The following is an 18,642-nucleotide window of genomic DNA, read 5'->3' on the forward strand; positions in this document are numbered from 1 at the left end:
GAATAGGATCTAGCTTCCTTTTTAACTTTATTTTTTATTTTTTTATTATTTTTTTCATTTATTTTCTTATATTTTCAATTCCCTTTTAAATTTCATATTTTTAATTTATACATAATATATTTTCTTATGTTTTATTTTCATTCTATTTTATCTCATTTCATTATTTATTTATTTATTTTGTTGTTGTTGTTGTTGTTTTTATTTTGGGACCTAGATTCTTCTAACAAACCGACCAGAGTACACCCAGAATCTAGTTTTTTGGGGTGGTTTTTTTGTTTGTTTTTTCATTGTTTTTGTTTGTTTTGTTTTGTTTCTTCTTTTCTTTTCTGAACAAAATGATGAGATAGAGAAATTCTCCCAAAAGAAAGAACAGAAAGTAGAACTCATGGCCAGGGATTTAATCAATGCAGATATAAGTAAGAAGTCTGAATTAGAACTTAAAACAGCGTTTATAAGGATACTAGCTGGGCTTGAAAAAAGCATAGAAGACGCTAGAGAATCCTTCACTGCAGAGATAAAAGAGCTAAAATCCAGTCAAACCAAAATTAAAAATGCTATAACTGAGATGCAAACCCAAATGTATGCCATAAAAATGAGGGTGGATAAAGCAGAAGAGTGAATCAGTGATATAGAAGATAAAGATGGAAAATAATGAAGCTGAAAAGAAGAGGGAAAGAAAGGTAATGGACCATGAAGGTAGACTTGGGGAACTCAGCAACTCCTTAAAGTATAATAACATTCATATCAAAGAAGTCCCAGAAGATGAAGAGAGACAAAAGAGGGAAGGAAGTTTATTTGAGCAAATTATAATTGAATACTTCCCTAATATGAGGAAGAACACAGATATCAAAATCCAAGAAGCACAGAGAACTCTCATTGAATTCAACAAAAGCCAAGGCATATCATAGGCAAATTTACAACATACACTGATAAGGAAAAAGTCCTACAAGCAACAAGAGAAACATAGTCCTTAAGCTACAAAGGAAGACCAATCAGGTTCACATCAGATTTATCCACAGAAACTTGACAGGCCAGAATAGGGGGGCAGGATATATTCAACATACTGAACGGGAAAAATATTCAGCCAAGAATATTTTATCCATTGAGGCTGTCATTCAGAATAGAAAGAAAGATAAAGAATTTCTCAGGAAAAACAAAAACTAAAAGAGATTGTGACCACTAAGCCAGCCTTGAAAGAAATACAGAGGAGTACTCTTTGAGTGGGGGAAAAATTTTAAATTAAAGGAGAAGAAAAGAAAGGAAGGAAGAAATAAAGTGAATGAACTGACCTTTTTATGTAATACTACCTGGCCTCAGGACTCCTTAGGAGATGAGGGAAAATGGCTCATTAATGAGATATTATACCTTAATATGATCCATCAGATCACTTCTGTAAGAAACAGAGAAAATGGAGTGAGGTACCCTATGTCTAGGCCTTTATGGCCCTAAATCAGCGTCTGGACCTAAGGGCTTCTTGCAGAATGTGTCTAACCACCAGCCAGGTTAATAAACATCCTCTTTGGACATATTGAACATATTGTGTAAATACACCCCTTCCTGGGCCACAAGAGGAATCACTGGCCAGTCCAGACAAAGAGGACACTGACTCTGTTTCTATCCCTCCTCTTTATAACCCCCATGATTCATCTGCTCTCAGACCAGAGAGACATACCAAGAGTGGAACTCCAGTGGGCTCTCTGACAGCAGGAGCCCCACCTAAATTGGAATGCATCCTTTTAGGGAAGTCACTAACGGAGAAATGGGTGCAATTATAGTCTATGTCCCATTCTCCATGGCAGACCTGACTCAGATAAAACAACAATTAGGATGATAGTCTGAAAACCCCTCTCAATTTATTGGGGGGCTTTCGTTATCTATTATGTTTGATTTGACCTGGCAAGATATATCCATCATATCAACTCATTGCTGCACCCCTGAGGAAAAGAACCATTTCTGGGCAGGGGCTCAAGAGTTCACTGTGAGCTAGCAAGGATAGATAGGGAACATCATCTGGTAGGAGGACCCTGCTGTCCCAAATGCTGAGGCACACTGGAGTTACGAAGAGGATAAAACAGGAAGGGAAAGACAAGACCATGTGATCACCTGTTTAATAGAAGAAAGAAAAAGAAGGATTCTCTAAAACTGTAAATTTTGACAAAATTCAGGAAGTTACTCAAGGAGCTGATGAGAATCCAGCCCTATTTCAGAGTCGTTTAATAGAAGCCATTCTTAAATATACAAATCTAGACCCAACCTCATCTGGGGGAACAACTATACTAAATGTGCATTTTATAAGTCAGTTGGCATTTGACATCAGCCAAAAACTGACTAAAATGGTTTGAGTCCTCAAATCTCCACCTAACACCTACTAGAGGTAGCTACTGGAGACTTTAATAATAGAGATGTGGCCTTAGAGTCAAAAAAAAAAAAAAAGGACCAGAGAGCTAAAATTGCTAAATCCAGGCTCAAGTACTGGCTCCCCTACTGTGGACTCCCCACAACACCAGACTAACCAGGGGCCAAAGAAAGAGCAGTATCACACAAAGGATCAGGTAAGACCCAGACCGGACACTGAAGAAAAGAATGTCCTAACAAAGGCTCTCTCCCAGAGCCATGACCTGTCTGTATGAAAAACAACAACAAAACAAAACAAAAACACCCATGTTTGAAGAGAAACTGTCCTCATCTCCAGAAAGATAGGAAGACAGGAACTCACTTCCCTGCAAGAGCAAGAACTGGAGGATCTGGCATGATGGGGCCCTGAGACTGTTCTGGCTCCCTATGACAGCAAGATGACTGAACCACCGGTTACCCCAGATGTGGGAGATATGTTTATCAATTTTCTTATTGATTCAGGAGTCACTTACTCTGTTCTTATTCAGCACTCTGATCCTACTTGTCTTTCTAACCATCAGATTGTTGGCATAGAGGGGGAACCTAAAATGTGTCACCAGACAGTGCCTTTAATCTGTAAATGGAGACAGTGCCTTTAATCAGTGCCAATTGGTTATTCATGTTCTTCAAGTCCTTCTGTCTTATTCTACTTCATTACTTGGATGAGACTTAATGTATAAACTAGGCAGCAGATTTGCTCTTACTAAAGAAGAGGAAGGCTTTTTCTCTTTAACTAGGGAATTAAAACCTTACCCCAGTACCCCTTCTGATATCTGGGAGGAAGTAAATCCACAGGCCTGATATAGTGATGTCCCAGGACAGGCTCTTAAAGCCCAGCCAGTTAAAGTAACCATAAAGGACCCAGCCATTATACCTCATGAAAGACAATACCCCTTAAAACTTGAGGCAAAAGCTGGGTTACAACCATTTTTTTATAAGTTTCTCAAACATGGTATGTTATTTTATTTTATTTTATTTTATTTTATTTTATTTTATTTTGAGAGAGAGAGAGAGAGCTAGAAAGAGCATGCATCATGGGGAGGGGCAGAAGGAGAGGGAGAAGCAGATTCCCTGAAGGGAGCCCAAAGTAGAGCTAGATTCCAGAACCCTAAGATCACGACCTGAGCCCAAGGCAGACACTTAACTGACTGAGCCACCCAGACACCCCTCAAACATGGCATTTTAAGGCCTTGTCAATCTCCTTATAATACTCCAGTTTTACCAGTAAAGTAGCCAAATGGGAATATCGGATGGTACAAGATTTAAGAGCACTTATGAGGCAATGGTGCCTATATGTCCCGTAATGACAAATCCACGTACTATTCTCACTCATGTCCCTATGGATGCCAACTGGTTTACAGTACTTGATTTAAAGTATGCCTTCTTTTGTATCCCTCTAAGTGAGGAAACTCAGCTACTATTTGCTTTTGAATGAGCCTCATCTTCAAGCCCACAGGCTACTGAATGAACTTGGACAGTCTTTTTTTTTTTTTTAATTGAACTTGGGCAGTCTTGCCCCAGGGAGTTAGAGACAGTCTTCACTCACTGGGGCTACACTTAGGAAAGATCTCTATAATATCTCCTCGCCTCAAGGGACTATTACTCAAAATGTCAGTGGATGACATTTTAATCTGTAGTCCCACAAAAGAATGGTCTGATAGTAATTCTATAACTCTAATTTCTTGGCAGACAGAGGGTATACCATCTCCCCTAAAAAGGCACAAATATCTAGACAAAAAGGACAATATTTGGGATATGAACTGACACCAGGACACTGTGCCCTATCTGCTGACAAAAAAAAGTTATATAAGATCTTGGACCCCAAAATACAAAGAAGTAATTCCATACTTTCCTAGGCATGGCCAGCTTTTGCCGCCTATGGATTTCTGGATTTGGCCTCTTAGCCAAACCATTATATGACTCAGTTAAAGGCCCTGATGAAGGAACCTTTACTCTGGACTAAAGCCTAGGAAATGGCCTTTCAAATATTAAAAACTAAACTTTTGTCAGCCCCAGCTTTGGCTTTACCGAATTTAGAAAAACCTTTTACTTTGTATGTAGCAGGAAAACAGGGACAAGCCTTGGTAATTCTTACTTAAAAGTTAGGAAATGAAACAAGCCTGGTGGGCTATTTTTCAAAGTCATTTGATAAGGCAACACAGAGGTGGCTGGCTTGGCTTTGAGCAGGGGCTGCTACAACCCTCCTGGTAGAAGAAGCTTCAAAACTTACTATGGGACAGTCTTTAACAATAATGACTCCACATAGGTTCAAAGTGTCTTAGAGACCAAAGGCCACCAATGGATGATGGGAGGCCTGCTTACTAGATACTGGGCTCTTCTTTTGGACATACCTGAAATAATACTTAAAACCCATTAATCTTTAAAGCCAGCTTCCCTTATGCCTGGATCTGACTATCATATCTCTATATTAGAACATGACTGTTCAGAAATTATTGACCTTGTTTGTTCTAGCACACCAGATTTGAAAGATTCCCCTACTGAAAATGCGGATGACAGTTGGTTTACAGATGTAGCAACTTCCTGGATAAGGCAGAAAGAAAAGCTGGATACATTATAGTTAGTTTAATTAAGACCATTAAGGCAAAAGCCCGTCCAGAAAATGCTTCTGCTCAAAGGCTGAGTTAATAAGACTTACCCATGCTCTTCATTGGCAAAAAGCCTAATAATTAATATTTATACTGACTTCAGATATGCTTTCCTGATACTACATGCCCATGGATGTTATTGTCAAGCCATAACTCCCCAATCAAATATGGGCCTGAAATAATTACTCACCTACCTAAAGAGGTAGCTATCATTCGCCTCAGAGGACATCAAAAGGACATGACGTTAGAGTTTAAAGGAAGTAATTTGGCAGACCATGCAGCCAAACAGGCAGCACTAAATAAACAAATATTAAATTTTATACCAGAATTTATTCTGGTATATTTATTAACCAATAAAGTTAATAACTCTAGTCTATTCAGACCAAGAAGTTCACATAGCCCAGAAATGGAGATATTAAAAAAATGCACAAGACTGGCTTGTTAATGATGAGGGAAAATCTTTATACTCAAAAATAATCAATGATAGGTAATATGAGGTTTACACCAGGCTACTTATTTGGGCAAAAAAATAGATTAGGACATTTAATTCAAAATGTATCTGACAGGGATCCCTGGGTGGCGCAGCGGTTTGGCGCCTGCCTTTGGCCCAGGGCGCGATCCTGGAGACCCGGGATCGAATCCCACATCAGGCTCCCGGTGCATGGAGCCTGCTTCTCCCTCCGCCTGTGTCTCTGCCTCTCTCTCTCTCTCTGTGACTATCATAAATAAATAAAAAATTAAAAAAAAATTCAAAATGTATCTGACAGAGTAAATTTAAACTATAATAAAACAGGTCTGCCAATCTTATATTGTTTGTACACAAGTAAATTGAGAAGGTGCAGTCTGCCTCCACTTTTAAGACCAGTCCAAAGTCATGGAATATATCCAGGAGAGGACTGGCAGCTTGATTTCACACAGATGGCTCCTTGCAAAGGCTAGAAATTCCCACTAATGTTTGTTGGTACTCTCACTGGATGGATAGAAGCCTTTCCTAGTAAAACCAAAAGTGCCATAGAAGTAACCAAAGTGTTGTTGCAAGAAATTATTCCTAGATTTGGCCGACCACAATCCCTTCAAAGTGACAATGGTCTTTCTTTTTCTGCACAAATAACTCAACAAATAACACAGCTTTAAAAATTAAATATTTCCTACATTCAGCCTGACATCCACAATCCTCTGGAAAGGTAGAGAAAGCTAATCATGCTTTAAAACAACACCTTACTAAATGTGGTCCATTGGCCCAGGAAAACTGGGCCACTCTCTTACCAGTAGCACTTCTCAGGGTAAAGATGACTCCCATACAACCTCTAGGCCTCAGGCTTTTTGAGTTATTATATGGAAAGTCATCTCATTCTCTTATTGGAAGAAGATTCTAATACTCTATTAAACTATTCACTCGAGGCTGGTTTAATTTATTGGCCACTTACTGAATATACTGATCACCTGCTCCACAAAATTGGCTCTACTCTAAATGAAAGTCTGCTCCACATAAGCCTGGGAGATGTGGTTAACTTAAAAGACTGGAAATCTAGAATGGCGAGGTACTTAAATCCAAAATGGAAAGGTCCATTTGGGTCATATTATGTACTCCTGCTGTGGTAAAATTAAAGGGACATTCTTCCTGGGCTCATATATCTAGAATAAAATCTGTATCTCCTTCACAGGAAACCCACAAGCAAACCAACATGTCTTCTTACTCCTGTGAAACTGTAGAAGATCTCAAACTCCTCTTCAGATGACAATGTGTATTTTCTTTTTGCTCTCTGTTCACCTGTCTTAAAAGACAGCTCCTTTCTACAATGGGCACATTATGCTGAACTTCAAAATCAGTTTGTTGGCTATGTGGTATTTTGCCCATGTGAAGGACATCTGGGTTACCTTGATGGGTTTCCCTTTTATAAGGTACTGATTGGCACTCTCTATATACTTACATTTCAGAAATAGTATATAATGATATCCTGTTTCATGATAAATCTATCACTAACTGAAATGTTGCTTCTTGGCCCATGATTAATAGGACATGGAATTTACCAGGACATAATCAGACTTTATTATACCCTCAAAAAACTGTCTAAGTTATGAAATACTACTTATCACTCTACTGAGGAGAATATATATCAAATTTGGGATACTTATTTATGGCTCACATACAACATTGGACAGCTCAATCAAAAAGGCATTTTTATGTTGGGAAGAAAGGAATCATACATATGATAGCTGGGCAAATAGCACGCATCTAGGATGGCTATTATTAGAAACATGTTCCCAAACCATTGTGTTCCAGGCTACTGATTGGTTTGCTACTGATTGGATAAGGTGACCTGGAACCAGATGGCTAGTTCCAAATGGAACACACTGTTTATATGAAACTAATCTATGGCCCTGGCTTCCTCCAGGTTGGGTAGGTCATTGCACGGTAGGTTTTGCCTGGATTCATGGGTACGTTACTAAATCATCACTATCCTGGCTAATCCTCTCAGTTTAAAACAAAGATGGACGCAATATACCTTTCATTGATATGACCATCTAATGTCCATCTTTGTTCCATCTGCAGGGTTAGAAAGCATTATTTGGCACGTAGAAGTACACCATAAAGGCGCTCAATGATTCATAAACCAGCATCTCCTTACTCAATACTGAACTTGCACAAATGTGCAAAGCTGTTGACAAAATGAGATGGTTTTAGATGTTCTAACAGTACAAGGAAGTCCATGTGCCATTGCTAAAACAGAATACTGTCTATACATCCCAGATTACCATAAAAATATCACCGGACTACTAAAAGCTAGAAATACCCAAATTGGGGTTCTACACGATCCTTCCCTTTCTTTTAATGATTTCTTAGTTTTGGGAGAGAATTATGGTCAATTATTAAAGGTCTCTTTGTTGGATTTCTCATTATTATAGTATACTAATCCTGATATGTTGCTTTTTCCAATATTTCTTTGCTTGATGCCAAGACTCCACCATTACAACAACTTCACATTGACAGATGGTCTTTACCACCCACAGCGATACTTCTTTGCTGTCATGTTGGACTCAGCTGCCTCCACCTTTCCTAGCTCTCCTATATGTTCCCCAACTGCTCAATGTTCTCAATGTTAACCCATAGGTAGAGACATCTCTATACCTTTATTCAGCAGGAAGAAGCTACAGAAGATGAGACTTTCCATCTTCAGCAATCTTAAAGATTTAAGGGTCAAAATTGTTCCAGAGGGAAAATGATGAGGAAAACAAAGGTGAGAGAAGTATAGCTTAAATTAAATCCCTTACAGCTTTCATTCCACTGATAGATTCCTGAAACATGCAGAGGATGACTTTCCTCAAGGAACTCGTGGCTGTCTTAACGCTGATGTTTTACTAGAGACTAAGAGTAACCTTACTTAACAGCAGATAGTTCCTCAACATCCTGAAAGGCTTGCATCAAAATTTCTTCAAAACTTGCTTTATCTCTACCCACCTCCCTCCTTCCACAAACTTAAAAGTACATAATCAGTCACTCCTCACAACCCCAGTGCAGCTTTTTCTGCCCATGGTTCCTGTTCCTGTGCTATAATAAAATCACCTTTTGTACCAAAAATGTCTCAAGCATTCTTTCTTAAACCTTTGCTCATGAACCCAAAACTTCAAATCACATCATTTGCATCAGTCTCATCTGTGGTTGTATTGCTCCTGTGAATGTTTCAGGTCAGTTGTGTTCTTCTGCTCCATGATTTTTGTTTGGTTCTTTTTATGGTTTCTATCCCTTTGTTGTAATTCTTGCTTTGTTCATGTATTATTCTCTAGACTCTAGTGAGCATCTTTATGGGATTGTTTTTAATTTCTGTCAGGGAAATCATTTAATTCTGCTTGATTAGAATTGGTTTCTGGAAATTTTACTTTGTTGGTACGTTTTTGTCTGGCTTTTCAGTTTCCTTGACCTTCTGTGTAAACATTTGTTCATTAGACAAAGCAGACACCTTTCCAGGTCTTCATAGACTGGACCTATACAGGAGAAAACTCCCACCAATCAGCCCATCCAGAGATTCTGGGGGTACTCTACAACTCTTTCCCTCCTCGGGTAGAAACAGGTAGCTGTGATTTTTGCCATTTGCTCTGTGCTGAATGGGGGTGGGGAGTAGCTATGGTATCCATCAGCCCAAGACGCATCTCCATTCTCCCTCTGACAGACTACACAGACTCATCAGAGCTGAGTTTTAACTGCGGGCAGAGGGCACAGGGCTACCCAGCAACAGAGCCTTGGGGCTGCAGGGGTAGCCCCACAAAGTCCCCTGGGAGCCTGAGTAGCTTTCCGGGCCAGTTACAGCTTCAGCGGTGCAGCATACTTTAGTGAAAGTAGAAAACTCTAAAGCTTCTGAAGGCACTGATGACTGGAATAGTTTTTAGCTGTAAGGTTCCTTGTGTGCCACAAAGCACCAGTAACCGTTTTTGCTTCAAATTGTTCGTGTCAGGCCTAGAAAGGCTCCTATATCAGTCACCCCCAATTCTACCCTGCTTTAAGGCCCAAGATGCGGGATCCCTGGGTGGCGCAGTGGTTTGGCGCCTGCCTTTGGCCCAGGGCGCAATCCTGGAGACCGGGGATCGAGTCCCACATCGGGCTCGCGGTGCATGGAGCCTGCTTCTCCCTCTGCCTGTGTCTCTGCCTCTCTCTCTCTCTGCCTCTCTCTCTCTCTATGTGACTATCATAAATAAAAATTTAAAAAAATATATAGACACATTATGTGGACGTAATTTGTCTATATTTAAAAAAAAAAAAAGGCCCAAGATGCAAACTGGAGGATGACTCTTTTGGAGATCTAGTAGGTAAGGGTCAAGATTATGTAGGTCTTACAAGTGGGAATACAAGGCTTGCCTGTGTCCTCTGAGAATGTGACCGACAAATTTATGGAATTAGAAGGAGGAGGAAGGTCATGTTCTTGGTGTGCACAAGTATGAAGGATCCAGTCTCACTGGACTGATTGGTTGAGGCATGAGCTTCAGATACACAGAGCAGTTTCATTCCCAGAATCCACAGAGATACATCTTCCACCTGGAATATGTGTGGGGAGCATATGAACCTGACAGATTTCTCAGGCCAGTGCCATTCTTCCAGAAGCAGCAGGCTGTCTGCTTATAGAGAGTGCAGACGCTGTGTCACTCAGACCCCACTCCGTCCAGAACCACAGTATCACGCGTACTGCATTCGGAGGGGAACTGAAAGTTAAGAGAAGGTACAAAATAGGTGATTTCCACCCACTCTCAAGATAGTAGGTGTTTGGTGACAGCATTAACCTTTGGCTGGAAGGTTTCTCACAACTGAGTTTATGTTAATTGGCACCTACTGACTGGCATCCTCCTGAAGCCAAACAGAGAATTTACCTCCCCTTCCCCTTTACTCATATGTGGCTGGGCCTCTCTTAGGGTCTTTGGAGACCTTAAACACAGGTTCTGGGATGTATGTCTGTTCCATGCAAGTGCTTCAGGGAGCTGGCCTCTTAAAATCCAGGGGGTGTGGGGCAGGAGGCCTTGCTGTTGTCATCTTCTATGTCCCATTAATTCTTTGAAATCATTAAAACCATGCGTGGCTCTTGAGAGTCTTGGTGCTGCATCAATACAACTTCTAAAGTTCTGGACAGAAGTATTAGGTTCTGTGGGAACAGTGCTGCTCCAATGGCCTCAGCTCCACTTAGATGCTGAGAACTGCTTCTTAGCTGAAATTGAGCAGGAAGAGAAATTTGGATAAGCGGTTACTTTCATTTCCTTAGACTTTTGACTCACAAGAGAGAAAATGATGTCAGGGTTTGATTTGTTTTGACTTTAGTGTGTCTGGAATTTTTCTAACAAGGTGATCTAATCTTTGAACCTCACTTTCTTCCTAGGTATATTGACAAGGAAGGAGTTAATGACAAAAATTATGACATCTAGTGGTTGCAGATTTTACTATTAGATGATCTTAGGGTACTGTTAAATCTCATCGTAGAACCTCTACACAGCTCATTGGACTGAATTTGGAATGGAAAATGTAATTAGAAGGGAATTTTCACCCTGGGGTGTCAAATGACATTGGAGTTATTTAATTAACATCTTTCCCCTGTGTCTTTGGGAAAATTGCCCAGCACTGCTCAGCGGTGCTGCCAGGAGGATAGCCACAGGAGCAGAACTGGTTCTGGGGAAGCAATCACGAGCCCAGCCACCAACTTTCAGGAACTCCCATAGCTGCCGTCGGTGACACAAAGAGAAATGAGATATGATCCCTAACGACCTGCAAAGAATCATACCAGCTCTTATAGCAAAGGGCAACAAATGTGATAAAAAAAAAAAATTGTGCTTATTTCATAAAATGACTCAAAACATGCATTTAGTATTTTCAAATACTGACAGGCATTGTGTCAATTGGCATTATTTCTTTCAAAATACTTGGTAGAATTGCCAGCAATGCTCTCTGGGCCTGATATTTTCTTTGTTGATATGTTTAAACCATTGGTTCAATTTATTTCATAGTTATAACACTGGTTAGGTGTTCTTTCTCTCCTGCTGTTTTTTTTAGTTTATTTTATAATATTTCTTCCTGGAAAAAAAGTATTAATTTTTCCAGGAACTGTTTCATCTAATTTCACTTTTACTAAAATTATGTATTATCCTCTTGTTTTAATTTTTAATAAGTTCAGAATATATAATCATGGCATGTCCTTCATTCTAGATCTTGGTTATTGGTACCTTCTCTCTTCTTTTGTCCTGATCAGCCAACCACAGGTGTGACCTGTCTCTCATTACTTCTGATTGTGACTCATGGTGTCTTGTTTCCTCATGGGCCTGTGTTTGTGTTCAGATTGCATTTGGAAATTAATTTGTAGAATTAACTTGAAGCCTAGGTTGATTTAATTTTTTCCCAAGTGAGACAGAACATAAAGATTCCTAACTCTGGGAAACGAACTAGAGGTGGTGGAAGGGGAGGAGGGCGGGTGTTGGAGGGGAATGGGTGACGGGCACTGAGGCGGACACTTGACGGGATGAGCACTGGGTGTTTTTCTGTATGTTGGTAAATTAAACACCAATAAAAATTAATTTTAAAAAAACAATAATTTTTTCCCAAGCATATTTAATTGCTTAAATCCGTTTGGGAAAAATCAGTGTTTTGGAGGCACTAACAGTACAAGACCATTTTTTAAAAAAGATTTTATGTATTTATTGGAGAGAGAGAACAAGAGAGAAAGCATGAGCAGAAGGGCCGAAGGAGGCAGAGGGAGAGGGAGAAGCAGACTCCCCACTGAGCAGAGAGCCCAACATTGGGTGTAGGGCTCCGTCCTATGGGCCTGGATCATGACCTGAGCCAAACGCAGATGCTTAACCAACTGAGCAGACCAGTGCAAGATCATCTTAAGCATCTGAGCATGGTGGCCTTCTAGAAGGCCACCCATTTGTAGGAAAGCTAGCATATTGGAGCTGGAGCCAGGCACCCGTTTGTAGGGAGGCTAGCATACTTCTAATTCATTCTTATGCTTCTAGTGGGACCCTTTGAGGTCCCAGTGCAATAGGGAGGGTGTTTCCCAGAGCTTCACAGACACTAGACTTTGATTTTTGTTGCTAGCCTTACAAGACTACTTCAATCTCGCTCAGTCCCTTACCAACATTTTCACAGGGTCTTTCCTCCACCCCCTCCCCATATTGGCACAGGGCTTAAGGGCCTCCAAAGCCCTTTGCATTCTGATCTTTGTCATTCTGATCTTTATCCCAGATCTCCATAGCTACATAGCTAGCCGAAAGGACTTTTTTTTTTAATTGGAATTTTTTAGGATTATACTTCTGAATGGGTAACACCACTGAGATGAAACATCTTTAACCCAGAGATCCAACTTCTTGTTCACCTTCTGGTAAGTGGAGCCACCAAACTCTGCCCTACCATTCACTTACGAGTTTGGAGCCAAGCAAAGTTGCTCTGGATTACTCAGGACTTTGCAGTTTCAAAATTCATTTGTTAGCCAGCCAACCCGGCCTTGCTAACTCAGCTCTAAGCACCCGGAACCCAGTAATGTCAAGATTCTCCTCACAGCCCAGGCGGATGTGCACCTGCTGATATCCTATCTGGGGTTGAGCTATTCCACCACCCCAGTGTGAGCCGAGAAGCACGAATCAAAAGTCACCTTCTGTGCACATGCAAGCTCATCCTCCCCAACGGTCTCCATGCCCAGAGCTGTGGTCTTCCACTTCTCCCCAAATGTCAGGGCACACTTGGTCCACCTGAACTTGCTTCCAAATTTCCCTTCTCTGTGGTGGCCTCATGTTGGTTGAGCTTGGGCTGTTAGGTTTTGGTCCATTCTGAGATTTTGTTTCCAAATCAGATTTTGTGAATAGCCCTTTTACATGTAGCTCTTGGTGAAGACATCTTGGTAGCTTTGCCCAGGTGAGCACACACGAGGCATGGCCGTTTTCTCTGTGGTGGCTGTGGCCTGGGGACAGGCTTCTCTTTAAGTCACATACTTTGTTTCTGTTTTCTGGGACCCATGACTAACTACTAAGATGACTCACAATACTAATGTATATTTTTTGACACGACACTTTCCCACATTACCATTGTGCTATCAGAGTCTAGGGTTGAAGTAATAGAATTTAAAATTTTATTTTATTTCCTCTATTAGTTAGAAATTGCTTATTTCAGCAACAAAATTTCAACCAGAGCTGCCATCTTCTAGTAATTTGCCAAAATGACCAACACAAAGAGAAAGAGGAGAGGCATCTGCTACAGGCTCACTAAGCTTCTTACAAAATGTGAGCAGCTCCTTTGGCCACATACGTGTAAATCCACAAGAAAGGTGACACTGTGACAAATCTGGAAGGGTCTCTGGTGTCACCCACATGCATTGTTGTAAAAGTATAAGTTAAGGGCAAGATTCCTACCAAGAGAATTAATGTGAGCAGTGAATGTATTAAGCACTCAAAGAGCCAAGCTAGCTTCCTGGAGTGTGTGAAGGAAAATGATCAGAAAGAGAAGGAAGACAAAGAGAAAGGTACTTGGTCCCATGACAGCACCAGCCTGTCCCACCAAGAGACACACCATGAGAACCATGGAAAGGCACATGAGCCACAGGAAACCATTTCCCATGGATACATGGCATGATAAGTGTTAAAAAAAAAAAAAGACCTCAAAATTGTAAAACTCTTTCTCTTATTTGAGTAAAGTATGGTGTCCCCTTCCCCAAAGAAATATTTAAAGCAAACATTAATTGTGTCCTAATTCATTGGGTGATGTCTTTATTCAAATTTAGTGTGGGGGGGGGGTTTCTTCCTGAGAAATATGAAGTGGTTTATTGTGCAACAGAATATACTCAATTGGTGAGGAAACTGCCAGATATTACTTATAAAATATTTATAGTAGTTTGAAAGTAGCCCCTCTAAATCACTAAGAAAAAAGAATTTTAAAAATAAATGACAGGTTATCTGCTTAGAGTCAAGTTCAGAGAAAGTGGAGCCCTCATAATTGTGTCCTGTCTTAAACAGCTGTGTTTAAAGCATAAGTGCCTTGCCTGCTATGTAAAAATAGATCACGTACAGGCCCCTGGTTCCCACTAAACTGTTTTGCCCACCATTACTGTTACTGTTTTCCTACATGGTGCTCTAGTGGCTGGGAAAAAAAATGTTTTTATTGGAACTGCTCTTTCTGGGCCCAGTTCCTTTGCACTTGCCTTTGCCTAAAATACCTACACTTTCTTTGTTCAGTTGGTGAATCCCTGATTGTCATTTGTCCACCCTCAGTGTTGTAGGTGGACCTTCCCTGACATAAATATTTTTAGGAGCGGAATGAAAGTTCTTGGAATCAAAGGACAGAACTTACTCCTGGTTTGGGATGCAGAATAAAATCCCTTCTATCTGTTCTCATGACAGAAGTGTTTGCTTTTCTTGTGGGTTTTATAATTTTTAAAAATTTCTGTCTTCCCCATTAGACCTAAGGTTAGAGACTATGTCTTAGTAAACTTCACACTCCTAGGGCCTGGCAAAATAAGCATTGAATAAATGTACTTTGAATTAATAAAAAAATAAATAAACAACAAAATTTTACTGTTTAATTACTCAAAATTACTTTCTATATCTTCTGGCATATCTCTGAATATATTCTTCTGCTCAATAGAGTACTTCTTTTAAGAGTATCTTCAGGTGTGTGTGTGTGTGCGTGTGTGTGTGTGTGTGTGTGTGATGTGTATGGTATGTTTGTGTGTGGTGTGTCTGTGTTGTATGTGTATAGTGTGTGGTGTGTGTTCATGTGTGTTTGTGTGTGTGTGATATGTATGATGTGTGGTGTATGTGTGTTTGTGATGTATCTGTGTGTGGTATGTGTGTGAATATGGTGTGTATGTGTAGTGCATGGTACATGATGTGTGTGTAAGACACTGAGGCCCGTTTTGCCAGGGATAATCATATTAATCCTCAGAATTAAAGTAAACGGCAGCTAGATATGAAATGATAAGTTCCACCTTGAAAATACTATTTTCTGGGATCCCTGGGTGGCGCAGCGGTTTAGCACCTGCCTTTGGCCCAGGGTGCGATCCTGGAGACCTGGGATCAAATCCCACATTGGGCTCCCTGCATGGAGCCTGCTTCTCCCTCTGCCTGTGTCTCTGCCTCTCTCTCTCTCTCTGTGTGTGACTATCATGAATAAATAAATAAGATCTTAAAAATAAAGAAAATACTATTTTCCATTGACTTCTCATATTTATTGTTATTGTGAGGAAGTCGAAAGTCAAGCTAACTGACTTACTGATGATGCTTTACCCTCTTGAATATTTTGGAATAGTCCCTTGGTCTCTGACACTCATCAGCTGTACTCTGATATTTGGTTCTCACTATTTATACAGCTCAGCAAATTATGACACTTCCTTTTTTTGAGATTGTATGTATTTATTCATGAGAGACACAGAAAGAGAGAGGCAGAGACACAGGCAGAGGGAGAAGCATCTCCGTGCAGGGAGCCCGATGAGGAACTTGATCCCAGGACCCCAGGATCATGACCTGAGCCGAAGGCAGATGCTCAACCACTGAGCCACCCAGTGTCCCTCAGCAAATTATGATACTTTCAGGGTGAAATCTTTCTTTTCTCTGCTCATGTAAGATCCTTGGTTATCATCCCCAAGATTTTCTTCTCTCTTATCTGTGCCTGTAGTGCAGATGTTACACACAGGGACCCTGGTACAGCCAGCACCCAGATTGTTTTCCTTTGGACTTTCCATTTCTCTACCCCATTATGTATTTTCAGGGGAGTTTTTCTGATATTCCAGGTTACTCTCTTGTTCCTCAATATCATTCCATGTGTGAATTCATCCACCTGCCAGTTATTTATTCTGACTTTTATAATTTACACATCTGTGGTCTTGACTTGGCTATTCTTGAACTAGGCACAGTTTGATGCATCTAAGGGGTGTGGAGGGGAGGCTGCCTGCTGTGTCCTTCCCCACTTGTCCACCCACAGTGCACATCTCTGTGCTTCTGCTCTGGTCACTGTTCTGTCCGAAGGATATCTCTGCCCCATTCAGCGACAGTCACAATCCTGGAGCTGTGGGTGATGGTGGAAGATGGGAGTTCTTGGGAGCCCAGCAGCTCACCTGCACCTGCTATTAAATCTGCGGCCCACAACAGCTGAGCTCCTGTGTGGCCTGGTTCCTGCTGGTGGGACAAAGGTCCCACAGGGTCGGGCAAGGATCCCTTCGGAGCAATGTTGGGGAGCAAAGGTCTCATCCAGAGAACACCACGTCCTCCAGTCTGCCTCTTCTTCTTTGAGCAGCTTCTGTTTCCCTGAATCTCTGTGTCCTGCATTTATAATAGTTCATGTAAAGTTTTGATAGGCACCAACCTTCCTCTTATTTATGTATTTCCAAGATATGGATTAGGAGGAAGAGCTTGAGAGCTTGAAGCCATCTTGTCCACAAATGGAAAGGCTTTAATGGGAACAAAACCCCCCAAATGCTAGTGAAATAAAGAGGTGTGTGAGCTAAAGTCAGGCCAGGCATCACCAGTGCTGTGCCCCTGATAGAAAGGGTCAAGTATCAGAGAGCTTCAGACAGCCGATCAGCATCTGTCCACTCTGCGGTGGCCATGTGCCAGTAGTGGCCTGGGCCCTGCACAGTGAGCCATCCTCAACCTTGGGAGTCTGGAGCAGAATCCATGTGTCTCCTGAGTTGACCAGGACAGCATTTCTCAGAACCTATGAGATGGAGCAGCAGGGAAACTACCCAAGTCCTTGCTGCCCAGAGCATCAGGTGCAGGGCCAAGGGGCTCAGGGGCCCAGGGGCCTGTGCCTGAGCATAGGTCTGCTGCTCTGTGACGCCCAGGTCTCTGCCCTACTTCACTTTTCCTCTTCTCCCCTTCCTGTCCTCTTTGTCCTCCCACTTTCCACATCTCTCCACAGACTGCATCTCATCCCGCTGCTTAGCATCTCATTTTTCACTTTAAACGCACAAAGGAGGAATGGAGGGTTTAGTATTGAAAAAAGAATGCTAATTACATCATTTACAAAGTTTCCCATGTGATTGGAATAGAAATTTATGCAAAGATGGACTATATTTTTTCCTGATAGGAATTGAGATGTACCACTTTTATACACTCTTGGAAACTGGGATCTTCCCAAAGATCTCTGGAGACTGGACTGGCCATGGGGACCCAGCTTGGCTGCTACACTTTAGCCAGAGGCTTGGACCTCACAAAAGCCCCCGGGATGGCCACATGTTCAGTCTCCATCCTCTTACTTCCCAGTCTCATTCCCGTTGTCCCACTTCCCACATACCTGCAGCACTAAGCACCTAGTGCAGCAGCACAAGTTCTTCCTCACTCAGCTGTTGGAGAGGAGACTCTCAGCAGCTGGCCTGAGGGAGTCTTACAAGAGTCACAGGAGGCAGGAACCAAAAACTGCCCTTCAGGAGATATATATATATATATACTGGAGTTCGACTTGCCAACATATAGTATAACACCCAGTGCTCATCCCGTCAAGTGCCCCCCTCAGTGCCCATCATCCATTCACCCCATCTCTCCACCCACCTCCCCTTCCACTACCTCTTGTTCATTTCCCAGAGTTAGGAGTGTCTCATGTTTTGTCACCCTCTCTAATTTTTCCCACTCATTTTCTCTCCTCTCCCCTATAATCCCTTTTCACTATTTTTTATATTCCCCGTATGAGTGAAACCATATAATGTTTGTCCTTCTCCAATTGACTTACTGCACACAGCCTAATACCCTCCAGTTCCATCCACGTCTTCAGGATATTTTGAATGAAAAGAAAGTAAGGAAGCAGAAGACTCCTCCAGGGTTTGACCTCTGTTTTCTCACAAAGAAGTCAGAGGAATGGACATTACTCTGTTCTCTGAGGTCCCTTCACTTCTGTTCGTGGTATAGCACACAATAAGCTGATGGACCCTTCGCACAACCACTTCAGTCTCTTGGGAGAAATCCTGCTGAGTTTGACTCTAAATAGAGTAATAGGTTATTTCTCTCTAAACTGTAATACTACCCAAACAAAATGTTGACCTAGAAGCAAGGTTATTCATTGCAACGCTGTTTATCATAGTGAGTAATTGTCAATATGATAATGGCTCCCAAATAAATAATTTATAAAGCAACTTACTATTTATGCAAAAATACCAAGCAAAGATCCACAAAGATCTTTGAGCATATAACAGCA

The sequence above is a fragment of the Vulpes vulpes genome, chromosome 13 (assembly GCF_048418805.1).
Source record: "Vulpes vulpes isolate BD-2025 chromosome 13, VulVul3, whole genome shotgun sequence".
In the NCBI taxonomy this organism is placed as follows: domain Eukaryota; kingdom Metazoa; phylum Chordata; class Mammalia; order Carnivora; family Canidae; genus Vulpes; species Vulpes vulpes.